The following is a 24,892-nucleotide window of genomic DNA, read 5'->3' as shown; positions in this document are numbered from 1 at the left end:
ACTTCAACCTAAGTGTATGTAAACTTCTGACATCAACTGTAATTCCATCAGCATCGGGGCCAGATGTTGGCATGGGCAGGGATGGGCTGAGCACACCCAAACGTGAGTCTTGCCCGCCTAATCAAACATTTGGGAAACGGTTTTAAATAAAATACAAATAACAATTCTAAATTTGTGCATTGGTTAAAAGCAATATGGGGGCAGGCCGTGTGTTGCAACAAATCTGGGTTGGGCTATAGACTGTTCTTCTAGTTACAGCCATTTTTGTTGTATTTTGAAAAATATATTTCATATATGTACTAGTATGTGTATTCTTTATGCTAGCGATAACCATATATGAACATAGAGTATATTCCAAATGTGTGTTTTTAATATTTTTCCATGTATCAGATTCATTGCAAAAGTCAATTTTCAATGTTTGTCCAACTTTTGTCAAGTGAGGCTGTATATTGCCTTTTGCTTTTGGCACCCTGGTGGTTAAAATTCGGTTAAATCTGCTCATGATATTTGAACCGACTGTCCTAAAATCATATATTTGCTGATGTCTAATTTGTTGGATTGTGCTTGCAGTGTATCTGCCCGAAATTGATGCTTACAGCTATATTTTCATTGACATTGTAGTATGGAAGGTCACATTCACATTTGTACTGTCCAAATCACAGGGATACGGTTTCTAATCCAGCAGGAGACGCTTTTGAAGCATCCCGACTGTAAAGATCTTTAAACTGCAAACACAAGGAGAGGTTTGGCCTTCATAACGAAAGCAGAATAGGAGAGTATAATGTGCTGAACTGAGGAGAGAAAGAGAGAATACAGATAAGACGTAAACAGGTCAGGAGAGGATAGAGACAGCACACTTTGATAATCTGAGGCAATAGCATTAGGAGATAAAATAAGTGGCTTGTCCTGGTTTGACTTCATGTTTAAGCTTACAAATATTAAGTAGTTCTGGGTAATATCATAACTATGGTGCTTTCATTACATCGCAAGACAACTACTGGCTTGTAAAAACTACTACAACTATTTTTTAATATTCTTTACCTTATTTTATTTGTCTTGTCATTATCTGTTGTGTATTAATGCTTTGGCAATCATGTTATTTAAGTACTTTAAATTGAAATTGAGTGGTCAGATCACTCTTAAATGTCTCAGTACGGTAACCGCGCTCCGTTTGACTGACTGATTGGCGACTTATGTACACATGTGCATTGAGAGTGCTCGCGGAGTGTGCCTATGCATTCAAAAATAGGGATGCACCGATATGAACCGTTTTGGCCAAAAACTGGCGGCTGATACTGATATGGATATTTTGCCACTCACCTTATTTTGTCTTCAGATCCCCGTTTCACTTAAGAGTTGTGCTTTATGACTATCACCGCTGGAGTCGTGAGTTCGAATCCAGGGCGTGCTGAGTGACTCCAGCCAGGTCTCCTAAGCAACCAAATTGGCCCGGTTGCTAGGGAGGGTAGAGTCACATGGGGTAACCTCCTCGTGGTGGTGATTAGTGGTTCTCGCTCTCAATGGGGCGTGTGGTGAGTTGTGAGTGGATCGTGGAGAGTAGCATGAGCCTCCACATGCTGTGAGTCTCCGCGGTGTCATGCACAACGAGTCACTTGATAAGATGCGCGGATTGACGGTCTCAGAAGCGGACGCAACTGAGACTCGTCCTCCACCAACCGGATTGAGGCGAGTAACCACACCACCACGAGGACCTGCTAAGTAGTGGGAATTGGGCGTACCAAATTGGGAAGGAAAGGGGTTAAAAAAGAGTTGCAAAAGTTTTGTTGTTGTTGTTTTTAATGTAAATAAACAATACATAATTTCCATTGAACATGGTTTCTATCTGTTGAACACAATTCTAAAGAGAGAGGGCCATAATAGAAGATAAACATATGTAAAAAGATACAAAAAATTACTTAATATGATAACATGATGATTGATAAGACTATATATATATATATATGTGTGTGTGTGTGTGTGTGTGTGTGTGTGTTTGTGCTTCTAAAACAATTGTTCACGTCTTTTTTTGCAGTTCTAAACAACTGAACACACATTTTACAAGTATGTAATGTATGGAAAAAGCATTAAAAATTCATACTATGTATATGTCAACCAAAGAAACAAACCCCCTTTTAAACTCTGTATTATATCGTGTAATGTATAATAGCATCCAGATCGTTAGAGGGCGCCGCTTGCTCACACAGCGCTGACTGAAGCACAGCCTTTTAAGGTTTTAATCGCGCAAGGCCATCGTGCATCTTATTGTACCCACTTATTCTATTTCTCTTTGCAATTTCTATTTTTTTTTACACAGAATTTGGCAGCTTGCCAAATAATTAATGCATCCTCCCATGCAATAATAAAAACGTAATCAAATGATATGTGCTCTATAATGTCTAACTTCAGATAGAGAGCAGCTGTATTTTTCTTTAGAGGAGATTAAAGAGTTTATTTTGAGTTTAAGGATCAGCATGGCTGGGGATGCGATGAGCTTACTTTATTTTAGATTAAACAAGCATTATGCATTAACATATCTTTGTGCAATGTAAAGATGAGATGCCACGCTGTGTTCTGAATGCAGATAGCTTTTCATTCTAGCAAATATCACATGACTAGCTCTATAAAACAGCTTCATGCATAATTGAGCAACACGCAAGCCAGATTGATTGCTTAGTGTATGGAAAGGCATCCACTATAAAACGGCTGTTCATTTTAGATTTCAGTTTGATGACGTGACCCTGTTGAGAAACAATTAGTTTGCTGGTCTCAACTGTTTTTTCAGCAGCGTATTAACCTGATACAGAGGTGCGGCCTGACCTAACGCTGGTCTGCTCCGAGTTCTGCCTTTTTACTTTCATATCGTGCCTCTCTCCTTCCAAATAATGCTTTAGCTCTCCATTTGTATTGAATGAAATTTCCAACCTCTTTCTCCGTGCATACTCATTCTTCAGCAGGTGTTTGTTATAGAGGAAAGGGACGAGTGATTCTGACACATTCAGAGTCGGGGTGAGTGCACTAAACATATCACATTAGAGAAACCACACTTATGCATATTGCATGAGCTGAATGAATGGATGCTCTCAACATATGTGCAGAATTACAAATGAGAGAGAAAGAGAGACTGTTTGGATGTAACGGGGTCATTGCAAAACATCATGTGAGAGTGCAGCTCTGTAGCTCTGTCTATATAGGCATCGACCTTCAAAGGCAGCATCCTATCTGAAATTAAACCGTATAAATAACTGATCTGAAACCTTTGCATGCCACGTGAATAAGGCATGACCTCAGCTCTCAATCTGAGTCAGTATGTGGCAGTGGGGATTTCTTTAAGACTGCAAGGGAAGCTCAGCTTCCCCTATAATGTCAAAAAAATAATGGTCAAATATGTACTATTGTGTAAACAATTTATTGACTAAAAATGCGTTAGAACACGTTCATCTCGAAGACGAGTTCGTTCAGAATCAGCTACATTACATATAGCAGGTCGGCTGACTCGATTTACTTCTCATACATTCCCGTAGCGTCAGTGCATTTCCCTGTTGAAGCCGAGCGTCCATTGACTTCAATGGGGCTGCTCTGAACAGTTTTTTTCAGTGCTCTGAAAATAGACGGTCATTGGATAAATGCTGCGATTATGTCCGCCCACGGACGCTCAGCGTCTCTGGGGGTGAATGAGGAGTGGGCTGGCCCGGACTCGGGCTTCCGCGTGATGATTGGAGGATCTGTCGAAAGACTGCATCTCCTTTTGATTGACAGCGAATCTGTACTATAAGAAGTCACTGAAGCTATTTCGGCTCAGTCCCATCAGCGGATTTCTCAAGTGTAGTCGAAAGACAAACTGCTGCAACCTATTTCTTTATATTTGTTTGGCGAAATTGCTAGTCAATTTGCATAATACATTTCACACAATTATACACCACATTCCTTGTTTCAGTTTTACCAAGTTTAATATATTTTGTTTTAGAGCGTTCGTTCGTTCGCTCGTTCGTTCGCTCGTTCGTTCGTTCGTTCATTCATTCATACAGTAGGCTAGGCTAGCGTCGTACGGGTGAAACTGCGCACGATGGCAGAGCGGTGCTAATATTGTCGACCTGATTTTGGCGCCATTTGAAAGTCTTCCTTACGAGGAAAAAATTAGAATTAAACAGCAGGGCAGATCAACACCTAAGATTGATTTAGTGCAAAAAATAGGGTAAATAAGTTTATAATGTAGGCCGAAAATGAGCTTCCCCTCTTTGAAAGACCAGCAGCCACCACTGGTATGTGGTGTGTATTGGACAGTATAATTTACTAAATGATCAGCTTGATCTCGTGAAAATTATGCGACTGCGGTGACATTTTTGTGAAATTATATTACGAGATTTGTTACATTTATCACGGCTGTTCAGAGATAAAATGTCCACTGAATGGCGCTAAAAGCGAGTTAAATGATCTCCAAAACGACCCTACCCTAAACCTTAAACCTAACCCTAACCGAAAGCAAATGTGAGGTGAAAAAGGCAATTTCTGAAGCTACCACTTCATTCTGTGGTGTTTCAGTGACACTCGGAAGGCAGCGCAATGTTGCTTTCTATCGACTTCATGTCGGGAGCACATCTGTGATGCTGTCTATGTAGGCGGCTCACTGGCTTCTGTAAATGAGCATTTATCTATAAAACATGAGCGATACAGAGAGAGAGAGAATGTGTCATAAACGACCCTGAAGCTTGTTTCAGTGTTGCATTTATATTGTGAGAGATTTTCTGTCACACATCAGCATGAGCTCTCCTTAAGGACATTGTATCACCCCCTCATACATGTCCTCTACGTGCTTTATGCAAACCGTTTATTGTTTTTTCACCCTGTGCTGTTGAGAGAAATCAGTCACGATTTGAATAATAAGTAGCTATTTTTGTAATGACCGACCCTCACATTGGGCAATAGTAATAGGGCAGCTTGCCTTAGCAAACCCCACTAATAATAATCCATGGAAAATGTGTTACCCAGCACAAGCCAAACTCACTGTCATAATGTTGTTAATTTTTCATGATATTCCCCTTTGGTCTGTCCTGTGCTGCAATGCACTCATGAAATATGAATAGAGATATGTTGAGATGGATATTTGCCCTCCACTGCTACACAGTTATTGCATTTGGCATTATTTAGCTGTTATATAAACACACTCCATAATGATGAATGCTCACATAAGCACCCGATGCAGTTATTGTCTGTGCTGACTGTATATTCAACCATGTGTTACACTTCTCTTCTTGTCTCATCTCGTCTCTTCTGTCTCCTCTCATCTTTTCTCTTGTCTTGTCTTCTTGTCTCATCTAGTTTCTTCTAGTCTCTTCTTTTCTGTTCTCTTTTCGTCTCATCTCTTCCCCTCTCATCTTAACTCTTCTCGCCTTGTCTCTTCTCTTTTCATCTTTTCCTCTCTCGTCTCAACTGTTTCTTCTCCCCTTGTCTCTTCTAGTCTCATTTTGTTTCTCTCCTCTCTTCTTTTCTCTTGTCTCTTCTCATCTCGTCTTTCCCCCTCTCGTTTCAACAATTTCTTCTTGTCTATCTCTTTTCCTCTGCTCTCGTCTCTTCTCTTTTTGTCTCTTCTCGTATTGTTTCTTCTTGTCTCTTCTCTTTTGCTCTTCCCCTCTCTTTTCAACTTTTCTCTTCTCATATATTCTCATCTCTTCTCTTATCATCTCGTCTCATCTTGTCTCTTCTCAACACTTCTCTTTGCGTTTCTTCTCCTCTCATCTCATCTCATCTTTGTCTTCTCAACTCTTCTCTTTGCGTTTCTTCTCCTCTCATCTCATCTCATCTTTGTCTTCTCAACTCTTCTCTTTGCATGTCGTCTCATCTTGTCTCTTCTCAACTCTTCTCTTTGCATCTTGTCTCATCTCTTCTCAACTCTTCTCTTATCATCTCGTCTCATCTTGTCTCTTCTCAAATATTCTCTTTGCATCTCGTCTCATCTCTTCATCTCATCTTGTCTCTTCTCAACTCTTCTCTTTGCATCTCGTCTCATCTCTTCTCCTCTCTTCTCGTCTCATCTTGTCTCTTCTCAACTCTTCTCTTTGCATCTTGTCTCATCTCTTCTCCTCTCTTCTCGTCTCATCTTGTCTCAACTATTCTCTTTGCATCTTGTCTCATCTTGTCTCTTCTCAACTATTCTGTTTGCATCTCATCTCATCTCCTCATCTCATCTTGTCTCTTCTCAACTCTTCTCTTTGCATCTTGTCTCATCTCTTCATCTCATCTTGTCTCATCTCAACTCTTCTCTTATCATCTCGTCTCATCTTGTCTCTTCTCAAATATTCTCTTTGCATCTCGTCTCATCTCTTCATCTCATCTTGTCTCTTCTCAACTCTTCTCTTTGCATCTCGTCTCATCTCTTCTCCTCTCTTCTCGTCTCATCTTGTCTCTTCTCAACTCTTCTCTTTGCATCTTGTCTCATCTCTTCTCCTCTCTTCTCGTCTCATCTTGTCTCAACTATTCTCTTTGCATCTTGTCTCATCTCGTCTCATCTTGTCTCTTCTCAACTATTCTGTTTGCATCTCATCTCATCTCCTCATCTCATCTTGTCTCTTCTCAACTCTTCTCTTTGCATCTTGTCTCATCTCTTCATCTCATCTTGTCTCATCTCAACTCTTCTCTTATCATCTCGTCTCATCTTGTCTCTTCTCAAATATTCTCTTTGCATCTCGTCTCATCTCTTCTCCTCTCATCTCATCTCATCTTGTCTCTTCTCCTCTCTTCTCATCTCATCTCGTCTCATTTCTTCTCAACTCTTCTCTTTGCATCTTGTCTCATCTCGTCTCATCTTGTCTCTTCTCAACTATTCTGTTTGCATCTCGTCTCGTCTCATCTCTTCATCTCATCTTGTCTCTTCTCAACTCTTCTCTTTACATCTTGTCTCATCTCTTCTCCTCTCTTCTCGTCTCATCTTGTCTCAACTATTCTCTTTGCATCTTGTCTCATCTCTTCATCTCATCTTGTCTCTTCTCAACTCTTCTCTTTACATCTTGTCTCATCTCTTCTCCTCTCATCTCATCTCATCTTGTCTCTTCTCAACTCTTCTCTTATCATCTTGTCTCATCTCTTCTCCTCTCTTCTCGTCTCATCTTGTCTCTTCTCAACTCTTCTCTTTGCATCTCGTCTCATCTCTTCTCCTCTCTTCTCATCTCATCTTGTCTCTTCTCAACTCTTCTCTTTGCATCTCGTCTCATCTCTTCTCCTCTCTTCTCGTCTCATCTTGTCTCTTCTCAACTCTTCTCTTTGCATCTCGTCTCATCTCTTCTCCTCTCATCTCATCTCATCTTGTCTCATTTCTTCTCAACTCTTCTCTTTGCATCTTGTCTCATCTCGTCTCATCTTGTCTCTTCTCAACTATTCTGTTTGCATCTCGTCTCATCTCCTCATCTCATCTTGTCTCTTCTCAACTCTTCTCTTTGCATCTCGTCTCATCTCCTCATCTCATCTTGTCTCTTCTCAACTCTTCTCTTATCATCTTGTCTCATCTCGTCTCATCTTGTCTCTTCTCAACTCTTCTCTTTGCATCTCGTCTCATCTCTTCTCCTCTCTTCTCGTCTCATCTTGTCTCTTCTCAACTCTTCTCTTTGCATCTTGTCTCATCTCTTCTCCTCTCTTCTCGTCTCATCTTGTCTCAACTCTTCTCTTATCATCTTGTCTCATCTCGTCTCATCTTGTCTCTTCTCAACTATTCTGTTTGCATCTCATCTCATCTCCTCATCTCATCTTGTCTCTTCTCAACTCTTCTCTTTGCATCTTGTCTCATCTCTTCATCTCATCTTGTCTCTTCTCAACTCTTCTCTTTGCATCTCGTCTCGTCTCATCTCTTCTCAACTCTTCTCTTATCATCTTGTCTCTTCTCAACTCTTCTCTTTGCATCTCGTCTCATCTCCTCATCTCATCTTGTCTCTTCTCAACTATTCTCTTTGCATCTCGTCTCATCTCCTCATCTCATCTTGTCTCTTCTCAACTCTTCTCTTATCATCTTGTCTCATCTCATCTTGTCTCTTCTCAACTATTCTCTTTGCATCTCGTCTCATCTCCTCATCATCTTGTCTCTTCTCAACTCTTCTCTTTGCATCTTGTCTCATCTCTTCTTGTCTCATCTTGTCTCTTCTCAACTATTCTCTTTGCATCTCGTCTCGTCTCATCTCTTCTCCTCTCATCTCATCTTATCATTCTCTTCTCAACTATTCTCTTTGCATCTCGTCTCATCTCATCGTGTCTCATCTCTTCTCCTCTCTTCTCACCTCATCTCTTCTCAACTCTTCTCTTTGCATCTTGTCTCATCTCTTCTCATCTCATCTCATCTTGTCTCTTCTCAACACCTTTTTAGTTCAAATAAATACAAAATAAAGATCGAAGTTTGAAATCAAGGTGTCTTGTTTTTTGTGTAGGCTTAACCTTATCCCTGTTTAATTAAAATGACCAACCAGCGGTAATATCAGTGAAATATTTGGTTTTTGCAGCGACTGGGTTAATTCAGCACCAGGCATCCATCCACGCCCTCCTCCTCGTCATGGTTACTCTATCATATCTCGGTGTACTTAATAGAGTTTCCAGTTATGTGTCATTGCAATATCAACTTTGTCTCCAATGTTTCTGATGGGAGAAATAAAATACAGTAATGGCATTGAGCTATAAAACTAATGTGGATAGCAAAGCTGTGATCATTTGGTGTAAGGAATCATGATGAGAAATGTTTGAGTTCATATCTAGATCTCTGACGTTTGATTGCAGACTTTGATATCTTGACATCTGGCACAGTTTGAGATCTCGTCTGAGTCTCTAGAGGACACGCTTGTGAGATTAACATCTGAGAAGCTGGAGACTACAGCTAAACCCTCTTTTTTTTTTACTAATTTCTTTCTAGGAGTAAAAGTGAGACATCAAGATCTCATTTGTGATCTTCACCATTCTGCTCCATGCATTTAAATACCACAAATGATGGAATAAAAGATTTATTTGAATTGTTTCTTATCTTTCTCTTTGTTTTATGATATGAGTCTTGAAACAATTGTGGGCACCATAAAACAGGCATAAGTTGTATCTCTCTCTCTCTGTTGTCATGGCTACAGGTGGCATCACTCCAGTTACCAGGAAGCCCTTGAAAAGTCAGGAGATGCCTTTCTGAGATGACTGACACAGGAGCAAACTTCATATCTGGTGAGCATGTCAGTCGTCCACCACAAATCTCTCTCTCTCTCTCTCTCTCTCTCTCTCTCTCTCTCTCTCTTGTGATTGTTCAAACAGGTGAAGATCATAATGAACGGCAGCATCTGTTGTCAGGTCCCCTGTCACTGTAATTCTGGGACATAATGGATTCATGCCTGCAGACAGCAGAAACAACACTGTACACACACACACACACACACACACACACACACACACACACACATTCTGGTTAGTGTATATGTGCTATACTTAGTGCCCCTTAACGCCCCTTATTTATATAAATAAATGGCACATTCTATTAACATTAACATTATACAGTATGTACAATACATAGCTTAAATTGCACAATTAAATTATAGAGTCAATAAATAAAGTATATGGCAGAATATTACAGATTCCTGCTACTCCATGCTATAACACCTAAACCCTAATTTAAAATGTAACCCTCCCCTCCTAGTTTTCATTAATGCAAAATCATCAATGACTTTGTCATATCTGCCCAGCAATCACATGGTTGATATTAATTATTTTAAGACCACTAAGAAGATCCTGTGTCATGGTGTAGCCTACATATAGGCCTTCTGTTTATCTTCTGTTTGTTTATATTGAAAGGATACATTATGAACATCCATAATCCTAAACAAATAGAGCCTTTAAGGCTGAGTAGCCTGTCGGGGCACCTTTCTCCCATTGCAAAATTGCAAGCTGTGCGGGGGCAGGGTGGCAAAAAAAAATCTCCCTTCGCGATTTTGTGAACTCTATGCGGAGTGGCACAATTTGTGGCACATTTCTCTCACTACGATCTTGCGAGCCAGGGGCAGGGTGGCACAATTTGGGGCACCTTTCTCTCACTGCGGTCTTGCGAGCCAGGGGCGGGGTGGCACAGTTCAGGGCACCTTTCTTCCGTCGCGATTTTGTGATCTCTGTTCGGAGTGGCACAATTTGGGGCACCTTTCTCTCACTACGATCTTGCGAGCCAGGGGTAGGGTGGCACAATTTGGGGCACCTTTTTCTCCTCTTGGCTTGAGCCAGGGTAGGGTGGCACAATTTGGGGCACCTTTTTCTCACTGCGGGCTTGCGAGCCAGGGGTAGGGTGGCACAATTTGGGGCACCTTTCTCTCACTGCGATCTTGCGAGCCAGGGGTAGGGTGGCACAATTTGGGGCACCTTTCTCTCACTACGATCTTGCGAGCCAGGGGTAGGGTGGCACAATTTGGGGCACCTTTCTCTCACTGCGGTCTTGCGAGCCAGGGGTAGGGTGGCACAATTTGGGGCACCTTTCTCTCACTACGATCTTGCGAGCCAGGGGTAGGGTGGCACAATTTGGGGCACCTTTCTCTCACTGCGGTCTTGCGAGCCAGGGGCGGGGTGGCACAGTTCGGGGCACCTTTCTCCCACTGCGATCTTGCGGGCCAGGGACGGGGTGTCACAATTCGGGGCTCCTTTCTCCCATCGTGATTTTGCGAGCTCTGTGCGGGGGCAGCCTGGCAGGTACACTGTTGTGCCACCCCAGAGAGGATTGCCTGCTTATATCGCCTATGCCAAGATACACTGATGTGTGCTATTGCCAAACAAACAAAGTCAAAGCACCACAAGTGTTAGAAAAGAAAATGCAACTTGTGTTCTATCAGTTTCTTAAGCCATACAATATTTTGTTTATTGAAAGCACAAGTATAATCATACAAGACTGACTACAAAATAAAGGTTGCATAAAAGCAGTTTAACCCTAACGGTTAATCCTTTTAGAACCGAAGAGCATGAACTAAAGCTGTTAGCGCATACATTCCAGCCGTTCAGTGTGGCCGCGCAGAGAGCAGTCTTCCTGTAAATCTGATGTGTGGTTTGTGTGGTCTGTTCTGGAGAGCAATAGAGTCAGACAGACTGAGCTTAAGAGCTATGACATCATATTTGACCTCCCTTTCATCTCTAATGCATTGCACGCCTTTAACAGCAGGACTAATGGCTTAACCGCACAATCTCTGGTCTGATGGGTTTAAGTCGGTAGTAAATATGAACTGCAGGGTGTAAACGGTCACCGAACAGTCATTTGTGAGAGCCAGAACCCGGAAGTCTTTGTAGAATCCTACCAGTAGTTAATGCTGTAATGTTATGCTGGTTAACACTAATGTAAAACAGGCAAATAACAACAGATTTAAAAAAGAAGACTTATCATTGGCAAAAGCTTGACTTTAAAGGCAGTTTTCTTTTGTGCAGTAAGCAATTTTGGTAGAAATATGTCATTGCACTATGACGTTTCAGTAGCACGTCTAATCTCGGGGCTAAGTCTAAAATCAGTACATGCAAACTTTAGACAGAGAAACAGATAAAACAGGCCGATAGAGAATACATCGTGGTCCGAGGCAGGAGGAAACACAAACATCCTCTGTAATATTTCAGCGCTAAACAACATAGCATTGGAACATTGCCAGACAAAACGGGAGAGCGTTAACAGCACGGACATAGTTATTGCCCAAAAGAGTGTAAGACAGAAATGGTCCATATGTATATTCTTCTAATGCATTACATACAGCCCATTTACACAAACAAATTCTTTTGAAACGTCTTCATTTCTATCATTTCTATATGTAACAGGAAGCAGATGTATGAAAGTATATTAGCGACATATGTCTTTGATACAAAAAAGCAGTCATTTAAAAATAAACACACTGCATTTGAATATGGTTGTATATTTACTAAAAATATTTATAATGAAATAATGTAGTGGGAATATACCAAAAATATTCACAAACAAATTTAAATAATAAATATATTCATCTTCCAAAATTCAGATAAAAACATATATATATATAATTTTTAATCTGAATTTGAATAATATATATGAAATATATATATATATATATATATATATATATATATATATATATATATATATATATATATATATATATATTATTTTATTTTTTGGTTTTATCTGAATTTTGGAACGTAAATATTTATTATTGAAATATATAAATATATATATATATATATATATATATATATATATATATATATATATATATATATATATATATATATTATTTTTTTATAATTTTTTATTATAAAAATTATAAAGTTTATCTGAATTTTGTAACGTGAATATTTAATTATTTAAATGTTTTTGTGAATTTATTTACATATTGAATATTGTTGGATATTCAACTTTGCACATCCTGGCATTGCCTTTGTCTTCATCAACACCAAATAGTGAAGCCTAGAAGCAGCAAATGAAGACTGTGCATCGTCACTCTATTGCTTTTCATGAATTTCTAACCGAATTTGAACCACTGGAAGTTTAGAGGGGAATTTGCAGAGTGAAATATAATAAACGCCTTAATTTTTTAAGGTGAATATGTGTTATTCAATAGAAATATTTACAGCTTAAATATACCACCATATTAAATTGCAAGCTCTGTTAATGCAATGCACTGTGTATCTAACAACAATTCTCATTCATATGCTCCCATACAGACGGTGCAATAACCAGCCCAGCCTATTACCGCTTTGCACGTGCAATTTCACCCAACCCACTTGCGCCTAGACTCAGCAAATGCATGCATGAAAAACCTTAAAACTTCACGTCCATGCCCACTGACTTTGCACGTCTGACACATCACATAGTGCTGCACTTAATGCGTAGCGCTCTGAAAATAGGGCCTAAGATCTGGGTCCTGAAGTAAAACCAGTTGAAAACTGCTGATCTAATAGATAAAAGTCCATCAGAAAGTCTTCATCTATAAAAGCTCTAGAGTTACTTTCACTTTGGCTTTTGCAGTTTTATAGATCGGCAGTGCGTCTTTACTTTATCTTGTGATATGAGGGATCATGGCTAATGCCTTCAAAGTAGAAGCACTAAATGTATTTTTCTCTCATCTACGGATGATGTTTAAGCAGGCAGACGTTTGGACCTTCCTGCACCAATCATGAAGTATTTATTAGGTGCTTCAATGCATAACTGCTTATTGTATAATTCAACACAAAAGCTCACGGGTTTTTTCTGTAGAATATCATCGCCTGTTTGCTCGTCAAGTTGATGGAAATGATCAAATATTTACATTTATAATGAGCTTCATTAATGGAAGGCAGAGAGGTGTACGCCTCATAAATGACAGATATATTGATAGAGGCTTTCTGCATAATGGCATGGGGCTCTGAGGTTTGTTTGCAGGCTGGACACAGTCAGGTGTACTACAGTAGTGTACAATAGTATATGCAGTTTACTACAACAGTATCTAGCAATTGAATTAGTAATGGGTCAAACAAACATAGTAGTGAAGCATTAGTCTAGTGGTTTCCTCTCATGTATGCTGGTAAGAGATGAGGAGATATTTTAGCCCTCTCGGAGTGCAGCGCTCAAAAGCTCTATAAATATGAGAGATCGGGGAGTTGATTGATATCAGGGCTAAAAGCATTTCTGCTGCAGTGCCAAGACTGTAAATCACACAGGCCATTTTCTTTGTGCTCCTTTACCTCGTTGTGTTCACTCCTTACTGTGTAACGCTGAACATGCAGCTACATTACGCATAAATGGCCAAAGTGGAAGAGAAAACGGCTAGTTACCATATCAGATGAAGTAGATTTTTACATTTGCTGACGAACATGTGCGAAGTGCTTTAACTCTGTGATACTCATGGTCATACTGTCCATATATGACATCGTTTATATATGTTATATATATTGTGTGGTGTGCTCAGTCATTTCACATAATTGACTTTTAAACGGGTTTTCATATCCTGGTCCATTGGCTCCTGAGACACGAGTGTGACAGCTGTGTGATTAGTAACTGGAGTGGCGGTGGTGTAGTGGGCTAATCCGCATGACTGGTAATCAGGAGGTTGCTGGTTCGATCCCCACAGCCACCACTATGCACTTAACCGCATAGAGAGCTATAGGATGCTCCCTTGCTCCCTATTTAGTGAACGCACTTAATTGCATAGAGAGCTACATGATTCTCCCTTGCTCCCTATTTAGTGAGCGCACTTAACCGCATAGAGAGCCATAGGATCCACCCTTGCTCCCTATTTAGTGAACACACTTAACCGCATAGAGAGCCACAGGATACTCCATTGCTCCCTATTTAGTGAACTCACTTAACCGCATAGAGAGCCACAGGATGCTCCCTTGCTCCCTATTTAGTGAACGCACTTAACCGCAAAGAGAGCCACAGGATTCTCCCTTGCTCCCTATTTAGTGAACGCACTTAACCGCATAGAGAGCCACAGGATGCTCCCTTGCTCCCTATTTAGTGAACGCACTTAACCGCATAGAGAGCCACAGGATGCTCCCTTGCTCCCTATTTAGTGAACGCACTTAACCGCATAGAGAACCACAGGATTCTCCCTTGCTCCCTATTTAGTGAACGCACTTAACCGCATAGAGAGCCATAGGATGCTCCCTTGCTCCCTATTTAGTGAACGCACTTAACCGCATAGAGAGCTACAGGATGCTCCCTTGCTCCCTATTTAGTGAACGCACTTAACCGCATAGAGAGCCACAGGATACTCCATTGCTCCCTATTTAGTGAACTCACTTAACCGCATAGAGAGCCACAGGATGCTCCCTTGCTCCCTATTTAGTGAACGCACTTAACCGCAAAGAGAGCCACAGGATTCTCCCTTGCTCCCTATTTAGTGAACGCACTTAACCGCATAGAGAGCCACAGGATGCTCCCTTGCTCCCTATTTAGTGAACGCACTTAACCACATAGAGAGCCACAGGATGCTCCCTTGCTCCCTATTTAGTGAACGCACTTAACCGCATAGAGAACCACAGGATTCTCCCTTGCTCCCTATTTAGTGAACGCACTTAACCGCATAGAGAGCCACAGGATGCTCCCTTGCTCCCTATTTAGTGAACACACTTAACCGCATAGAGAGCTACAGGATGCTCCCTTGCTCCCTATTTAGTGAACGCACTTAACCGCATAGAGAGCTACAGGATGCTCCCTATGTAGTGAATGACTTAACCTCCAGTGTGCTGTCTGCCTGCACTGATCTCAGAACATTTTAGCATCTATCGAAGCGTGCAAACATGTATGTTTAAATGTACAAATAGCGACGATATTAGTGAGATCAGGCTGGTAATTCAAATGGTTTGTATGTTTGACGTGAGGAGCACTATTTGTGTAGATACTGTGTCCCTAAGCTGGCCTTGAAAAACCTTTCCTAACTTTTATTTAAACATTTATCTTGATAGTTATCAATATTTTAGAACGTGTTCTGATGTGGCACTTATGAAGCAATTTACAGCATGTCCTACAAAATAAAACATGACTCGCCTGTGGCTGCAGTGTTAAATGAAAGATTCGCCTCTCTGTCATGGATGAAAGTTTGTGTATGAAACCGCTCGTTGAACTCTGGGACGGCTGGCAGAGAGCAGTATGGGGCAGAACTGTTGGCTGGCCAGCACACTCAGTGGCACAAATGTGTTATTGCTCTGATAAAGGCACACAACAACCCTGTCATTTAGGCAGACAGGCGTGTCTGGCAAAAACTGTGACTATTGGAGACTCGTTGGCACAACAACAGACTCCTGACAGGTTTTGACGAGTGCCGGTTTCTGTCTGGCATTGATGTATTTCCTTTTGCAACAGAGAGTTTGGGTGGGACATATCAAAGGAGACTGAAACTATTCAAATGAAAAACAGCTGTAAATGCATAAGATGTATATTTTTAAGGCTGTTAAAGGTGCAGTATGTAACATTTTAAAAAGATTTGCCAATGTGTGAACGGTTTGTAACGCAACTTAAAAAACGAGCCCTTCCCGGACTTCCTAGTTCGCATATTAAAGCCTTTAGACTGATTTTTATGCGAAGGGAGCGGGTCGGTTTTGCCCGGAAAATCCAAAGGATCGCTCCTGAAAGCCTTGCCTCAGACAGTAATCGCTTCTCTTCCAGTATTTAACAGCGACAACAAACTGCAACACTAGGTAACGCTATCTTAGAGATGGAATCCAACAAACAGGGGGCGTTCACTATCCTTCTCTGCGCCGTTTTGTGGTCCGTTCTGCAAAACGTGGCGGCTCATTTTAACTTATCGCGGCCCGTTCGGCCCGGATCGGCCCGTTTCGCGGGAAACCCACCGGCCTGCTCGGTTATCCCGAAGGCTAGTCCGCCCCTGATCGGCCCCAAAATGTGCTGGCCCACCAGGAAAATGCCCGGTATGCCAGATTACCAGTCCAACCCGGGCTACTGTCATCATCCACCATATTTAGCTAACAGCTATTGATAAAGCTAGCTAGCTAGCTAATGCCGACATAAGCTATCGTATAAATGCAGTCAATGTATCATGCCAAGAAAAGTGATTACTTCAAACTACAGTCTCGCATCATCAGACCGATATCCACTCTCTGTTTTAGCTGCATAACGCGGCGGCTCATTTTAGCATATCTCGGCCCATTTCGCGGCCGACCCACCAGCCCGCTCGGTTCTCCCGATGGCCAGTCCGCCCCTGATCGCCCCAAAGTGCGTCGGCCCACCGGGAAAATGCCCGGTATGCCAGATTACCAGTCCAGCTTGTCCACTGCGTCTTCAGTGTCTCTGATGCCGGGAGTTCATGAAGACTCTTATGTTCACTTTTACAGCAACAACAGACACTTATGAGACATTATTCTTCTCACTGCTCCAGGACTGTGTGTAGATCACTCAGGGGAGGAGCTATGATAATAGGGTGGAGTCCATCACCAGTCGTGGGCGTGGCCTTCTCTAACGTGACTCCACTTTAGAGCAGAAACAAAAACCGTTCATTTTGACACACAAAATGATGAAGTTTTTGATGAATAGAAATATAAGAAAGAGGAGTGGGTGGACTTTTAACATTGTATGGGGTTGCATGATGCATAAAATTAAAAATTATATGTAAAAGAAAACACAGACTAATGTCTTTTCTTTATTTAATTATTGTATATGGGTATTGAATTCAGGGTTTCTTGTGCGCAGATTTTTGCCAGGCGATTTGTCGGCATGGGAGTCCATTATTCAGAGTCAAACTGAATAACATTCACACTGAAAATGTGGTCTTGGTGTGAATAGGCCTGTTTTAAGAGGAGGGACTTTCTCATTCTAGAGAGCATTTGATTGGATAAAACTCTGTGTAGTGCAAGATGATGTCATCAATACCTCTTCGCTTGATTTCCTGAAAAATAAAGACTGTAAATTTAAAACGGGAATGTCTTCTAAAAGTTTGATGAGTACACTACCATATAGATATCGTTTTTCATGACCATTTTCCAGCCTCTTACAATTAAAATGGCTCCAATTTGGACTTTTCCCAGTCCTGTCAATTCCCAAATGATTCCCAATAAGTCTCGCCCTCCATTTTTTTTCTCATTGAATATCCTGTTTCACTTGGAAATTGTGGCTGGAGCACTTTTTCATACTATTACTGCGAGTTTTATTGTCTGTCTTGTTTATACTTTTGGTGGTGAACCCAAAGACAATTTTCCACATTGTGGACACTAAAGTTCCTTAATGTTCCCTCGAGTGCTTCACAAATCTAGAACACAGCACTAAAATCCCAACATCATTAGAGCTGTCTCACTTCAGTGTGTTATTTAACAGGTTTTATTTCACACTATTGCTGAGTCTTGCTGCTGTATTTTATCATTCTGGCGTTGATGCTGACTCTGTATGTTGAAGAGGTGGCCGGCTCACTTTCCAAATGTCATGCGCTAACAAACCCAAAACAAACGTGTTAAATGTGCGGCCCGTGCATGCTCAGAAACTCGTGCATGATTACTGTCTTTTTCAACAGCTGTCGGCTCTATCTAATTACAGCCCTGGCATCAATGATAGCGAGACTTGGAGAGTTTAGCGGAGGACAAATGCACAAATACAGTAAAGGAGGTTGGACTGATTTTCTAAGTGGATGAACTTGTGGCTATGCATTACCGATGGGGTTTGCTCTGTGTAAACAAGTGCTGCTGCTGCTGCTGCTTAAGTCGTATTAAACCCAGAATATTCCTTTAAAACCTAAAGCCTCCTTTTGGAGTCACAGAGAAGGCTGCAAATATTACCATTGTGAGTGAGTCACCCAATTGGTGAGCAGTCGCAGGTACTCTTCCCTGTCGCCCTGGGGTTGTCCAAGCGTCCGTTGTTGGTTTAAATCAGGAAAGACTGGTGTGAGGACATTCTGGGTCTCAGGTGGAGTCGGTCTGACTCACTAAATACCAACCTCAGAATTCTGTGTGTACCATTGATTAGATTTCAAGGCCCGGGGTTCCCTATCTCTCAATGACTTGCATGAGTCAGAATAAGTCAGGCTTTAAAGAAAAATGCAGGACAGTGGGTTCCACTCAAGCCAGTCACTAATGAATCATGTTAATCTACATTTTTGATAAATGATTTGACTCGTTGTATGTATCCCAGCAGTTCCCTGGTGAAATGAGCTCTAGAGGTGAGCTCTAGAGGTGCTACAACAACAACAGTGACTTATATTCACCTTCACACGAATCATGAGTAAAATGGCAGATTATCAGTGTATAAACACTTACTTTTCACATTGTTCCTCACACAATGCTATTGTATGACATCTTAACACTTTTACTATAGTGCATGACTCATTTTAACGTTTGCATGATATAATCAACTACATTTACAAGCTTGTTCCGGTGCGATTCAATTGTGTGGGAGCTCAACTGATTGAGCGTTGCACTTGTGATGTAAAGGAGTGGGTACGAGTCCTGAAGAGCACGTAAGTCGAGCTGAAAGTGTCATAGCGGTTGTGTTTTTCAGCTCACATTGTCACATTGACACTACTAGTTAGGTTTAGGTCTAATGTTTAGGGTAAGGTTTTGTTGATTTAAAACTCGATAGCGTATTCTTCTAGATATGCAGTTTATACATTACAGAACAGAGTCCACCACACATTACAACCAGTCTAAAATCCACCTGTGTATTTGCGTTTTATGGAAGGTATATACTAGAATTTTACACTCTCTTAAGAAAATGCCTTTAGTGTTTGCATGTGCCAAACTATGCACTATGATGCTAGAGGGTTCTTGGTGGTTGCTAGGTGGTTGCTAGGGTATTGTGTCTGCAAGGTGGTTTATTAGGGTGTTCTGAATGATTGAAAAGTGGTTGCTATGGTGTTCTGGGTGGTTGCTAGGTGGTTGTTAGGGTATTGTGGCTGCAAGGGGGTTTGTTATGGTGCTCTGAATGATTGAAAAGTGGTTGCTAGGGTGTTCCGGGTGGTTTCTAGGGTATTGTGGCTGCAAGGTAGTTTGTTAGGGTGTTCTGAATTATTGAAAAGTGGTTGCTAGGGTGTTCCGGGTGGTTGCTAGTGTATTGTGGCTGCAAGGGGGTTTGTTATGGTGCTCTGAATGATTGAAAAGTGGTTGCTAGGGTGTTCCGGGTGGTTTCTAGGGTATTGTGGCTGCAAGGTAGTTTGTTAGGGTGTTCTGAATGATTGAAAAGTGGTTGCTAGGGTGTTCTGGGTGGTTGCAAGGTGGTTGTTAGGGTATTGTGGCTGCAAGGTGGTTTGTTAGGGTGCACTGAATGATTGAAAAGTGGTTGCTAGGGTGTTCCGGGTGGTTGCTAGGTAGTTGCTAGGGTATTGTGGCTGCAAGGTGGTTTGTTAGGGTGTTCTGAATGATTGAAAAGTGGTTGCTAGGTTGTTCCGGGTGGTTGCTAGATGGTTGCTAGGGTATTTTGGCTGCAAGGTGGTTTGTTAGGGTGTTCTGAATGATTAAAAGGTGGTTGCTAGGGTGTTCTGGGTGGTTGCTAGGGTATTGTGGCTGCAAGGTGGTTTGTTAGGGTGCACTGAATGATTGAAAAGTGGTTGCTAGGGTGTTCCGGGTGGTTGCTAGGTAGTTGCTAGGGTATTGTCGCTGCAAGGTGGTTTGTAAGGGTGTTCTGAATGATTGAAAAGTGGTTGCTAGGGTATTCCGGGTGGTTGCTAGGTGGTTACCTACCACTTAGGTCTCTATTTTTTCAAGTCAAGTAAAGCCCTTTATAGGTACATTATGCATGCCATTATGCATGTCTCTCCAGCAGTTTGTTATTTTCCCCCGCATTTTTCATTGAAATAAAAAAAATGTGTCCACTAAGAAAATTAATAGCTGCATGATTTGAAGTGCTAGTCATGTCCGTAGCAAAAATGGTGCAAGACTAGGTACGTGCCAAATGTAATACTTAGAGAGCGTTAGTGATGCTTACCCTATCACACACCATTTGAAAGCCCCTTTACTACCACAAACACACACACACACACACACACACACACACACACACACACACACACACTGCAGTCCATTCCTATTAGTTTGCCACATTCTCTCACCTTGCACGAAATGCACCCAGGACAAGCATGTGTGGTGTGGATGTGTGTGGGGTGTGGACAGCACGTCCCGCCAGCAAAGGGCTGAAAGCTCGAGTTTAAATGAGACAGAAGGACGGCACGCTGTCACCACCAGACCGAACAAATTAAATTCACAGTGAAAAGACAAAGAATCTGGCAGGCCTGTGCCAGCAAATTGCCTGCACTTAGAAAGTATCTTGTTTGTTTTGCAACATATTGATGGGAACGGCTTCAAGCAGACCCTTGATGTACATTTCCTCTGGTGGTGAAACCAAATTGCACTTGTCTGTTCTTGACTATGTCAAGCTGAAGTTCTGTATGTACAGTCCAACATCACCACAGCATATATGATCTTATGTAAGCCTATGTTATCCATAGAATCGGTCTTATTGCAGTTGAAGTATTGGGCTGCTGAACCACCAGACTTGGAACACTGCAGGTACTTTACAATGGATGTGTTTTTTCATTTGTGCTTTTTTGAAGCCTCATTTGCATAGCTGTAATGTTCAGCTAACTCAGTTAGCATTGGGCTAACACGTCGCAGGCATCCTGAGTCAGTACAATCTGCTCTTCGAGGCTGGGAGCCAGTTAGATTCCTCATTAAAACGCGGCGGGACGCCAGCTAAACAGATCGCAACAGAGAAAATTACCTGCTCTCTGCTTTTGGTGAAATGAACTCAGTCCTGCATCTGATTAGCAAGAGCTAAATTACAGCTTGCCAGAAAAAAGAAAGTAATTTCAGGGAAAGTGCATTTTAGGTCGCTGTACTTACATTACACTGGAATAATACGCTTTATTGCTTGTTCTTGCAAAGACTGCAAAGAGGTAAATTAAACTGGGACAAAACATTAAGTTCTGTGCTACCTTTGGGATTTTTGGCGGTTCTGTAGGTGATGTCATACTCATTTAGCAGTAGAATGTTTGATGACATAAACTGCATCCAAATTTCATACTGAATTAGATTAATTATGACATCACACATTCTACTGCAAAATGAGTTTGACATGAAGTACTCTATTCTTCTGGAAAACTATGATCTCTCCCAAATCATTATGACATCACACACACACACACACGTAGTGTTTCCATGTTTTATGGGGACTTTCCATAGACATAATGGTTTTTATACTGTACAAACTTTATATTCTATCCCCTAAACCTAACCCTACCCCTAAACCTAACCCTCACAGAAACCTTTCTGCATTTTTACATTTTCAAAAAACATAATTTAGTATGATTTATAAGCTGTTTTCCTCATGGGGACCGACAAAATGTCCCCACAAGGTCAAACATTTCGGGTTTTACTATCCTTATGGGGACATTTGGTCCCCACAAAGTGATAAATACACGCTCACACACACACACACACACTCACGCACGCTCACACACACACACACTACTACCAAATGGTTATGACATCACACACACACGCATACACACTACTACCAAATGGTTATGACATCACACACACACACATACACATACACACTACTACCAAATGGTTATGACATCACACACACACACATACACACTACTACCAAATGGTTATGACATCACACACACACATACACACTACTACCAAATGGTTATGACATCACACACACACACATACACATACACACTACTACCAAATGGTTATGACATCACACACACACACATACACACTACTACCAAATGGTTATGACATCACACACACACATACACACTACTACCAAATGGTTATGACATCACACACACACGCATACACACTACTACCAAATGGTTATGACATCACACACACACGCATACACACTACTACCAAATGGTTATGACATCACACACACACACATACACACTACTACCAAATGGTTATGACATCACACACACACACATACACATACACACTACTACCAAATGGTTATGACATCACACACACACACATACACACTACTACCAAATGGTTATGACATCACACACACACATACACACTACTACCAAATGGTTATGACATCACACACACACACACGCATACATACTACTACCAAATGGTTATGACATCACACACACACGCATACACACTACTACCAAATGGTTATGACATCACACACACACACATACACACTACTACCAAATGGTTATGACATCACACACACACATACACACTACTACCAAATGGTTATGACATCACACACACACATACACACTACTACCAAATGGTTATGACATCACACACACATACACACTACTACCAAATGGTTATGACATCACACACACACATACTACCAAATGGTTATCACACACACACACACACACACACACACACATGTTGTGTTTCCATGTTTATGGGACTTTCCATAGACATAATGGTTTTATACTGAACAAACTTTATATTCTATCCCTAAACCTAACCCTACCCTAAACCTAACCCTCACAGAAACCTTTCTGCATTTTTACATTTTCAAAAAACATAATTTAGTATGATTTCTAAGCTGTTTTCCTCATGGGGACCGACAAAATGTCCCCACAAGGTCAAACATTTCGGGTTTTACTATCCTTATGGGGACATTTGGTCCCCACAAAGTGATAAATACACGCTCACTACTACCAAATGGTTATGACATCACACACACACACACACACACACATACACACTACTACCAAATGGTTATGACATCACATGCACACACACACACATACACACTACTACCAAATGGTTATGACATCACACACACACACACACACACATACACACTACTACCAAATGGTTATGACATCACACACACACACACACACACATACACACTACTACCAAATGGTTATGACATCACACACACACACATACACACTAATACCAAATGGTTATGACATCACATACACACTACTACCAAATGGTTATGACATCACACACACATACACACTACTACCAAATGGTTATGACATCACACACACACACACACACACATACACACTACTACCAAATGGTTATGACATCACACACACACACACATACACACTACTACCAAATGGTTATGACATCACACACACACATACACACTACTACCAAATGGTTATGACATCACACACACACACACACACACACACATACACACTACTACCAAATGGTTATGACATCACACACACACACACATACACGCTACTACCAAATGGTTATGACATCACACACACACACACATACACACTACTACCAAATGGTTATGACATCACATACACACTACTACCAAATGGTTATGACATCACACACACACACACACATACACGCTACTACCAAATGGTTATGACATCACACACACACACACACACACACATACATACTACTACCAAATGGTTATGACATCACACACACACACAGATACACACACACACACATACATACTACTACCAAATGGTTATGACATCACACACACACACAGATACACACACACACACATACACACTACTACCAAATGGTTATGACATCACACACACACACAGATACACACACACACACATACACACTACTACCAAATGGTTATGACATCACACACACACACATACACACTACTACCAAATGGTTATGACATCACACACACACACACATACACGCTACTACCAAATGGTTATGACATCACACACACACACACATACACACTACTACCAAATGGTTATGACATCACATACACACTACTACCAAATGGTTATGACATCACACACACACACACATACACGCTACTACCAAATGGTTATGACATCACACACACACACACACACACACACACACACACACACACATACATACTACTACCAAATGGTTATGACATCACACACACACACATACACACTACTACCAAATGGTTATGACATCACACACACACACAGATACACACACACACACATACATACTACTACCAAATGGTTATGACATCACACACACACACAGATACACACACACACACATACACACTACTACCAAATGGTTATGACATCATACATCCTCTCCAAACTCTATTATAATGATGATTACAGGCCCTTAAAGGGGTAGTTCACCCAAAAATTAAAATTCTGTCATCATTTACTCATCCTCATGTTGTTCTCCTCCGTGATGTTTAATGTATAGTAACACGGTAAATAAAGTGCTTCATTGTTAAAAAATTTGGTCACATATTAAAATAAGCCTCATTTTCTTTCTGCTGAATCTCATTTCTCATGTTCTTTTAATTTTGGGGGTGAAATGTGGCCTGGACATGTTTTGGTGAGATTCATCCAATTATGTTTCAGTAATCAAGAGCACAAAAAAATATATTTACCAATTTCCTTTTGCATGAATTATTTTACACCCTCTATTTCTCAAGGGATTAAAGAATTGTTCACTTTGCGCTCAGATGTTGTCTTTGGTTTATTACATATTCAGCTGACGAAATTATAAGTTTCCTTTTATT

General features: G+C 41.0%; 1 protein-coding gene across 1 annotated transcript in view; it reads left to right on the top strand.

Annotated features, from left to right (window-relative positions):
- The window catches only part of LOC127632144 (leucine-rich repeat and fibronectin type III domain-containing protein 1-like), a 135,698-nt gene that overhangs the window by 89,443 nt on the left and 21,363 nt on the right, over positions 1–24,892 (top strand). The window contains exon 2 of the mRNA XM_052110721.1: positions 9,087–9,174. The gene's annotated coding sequence lies outside the window, so the exon portion shown is untranslated. The remainder of the gene's footprint in view (positions 1–9,086; positions 9,175–24,892) is intronic.

This window comes from Xyrauchen texanus, chromosome 38 (assembly GCF_025860055.1).
Source record: "Xyrauchen texanus isolate HMW12.3.18 chromosome 38, RBS_HiC_50CHRs, whole genome shotgun sequence".
Taxonomy (NCBI): Eukaryota; Metazoa; Chordata; class Actinopteri; order Cypriniformes; family Catostomidae; genus Xyrauchen; species Xyrauchen texanus.
This window is presented reverse-complemented; position numbering and strand designations above follow the sequence as displayed.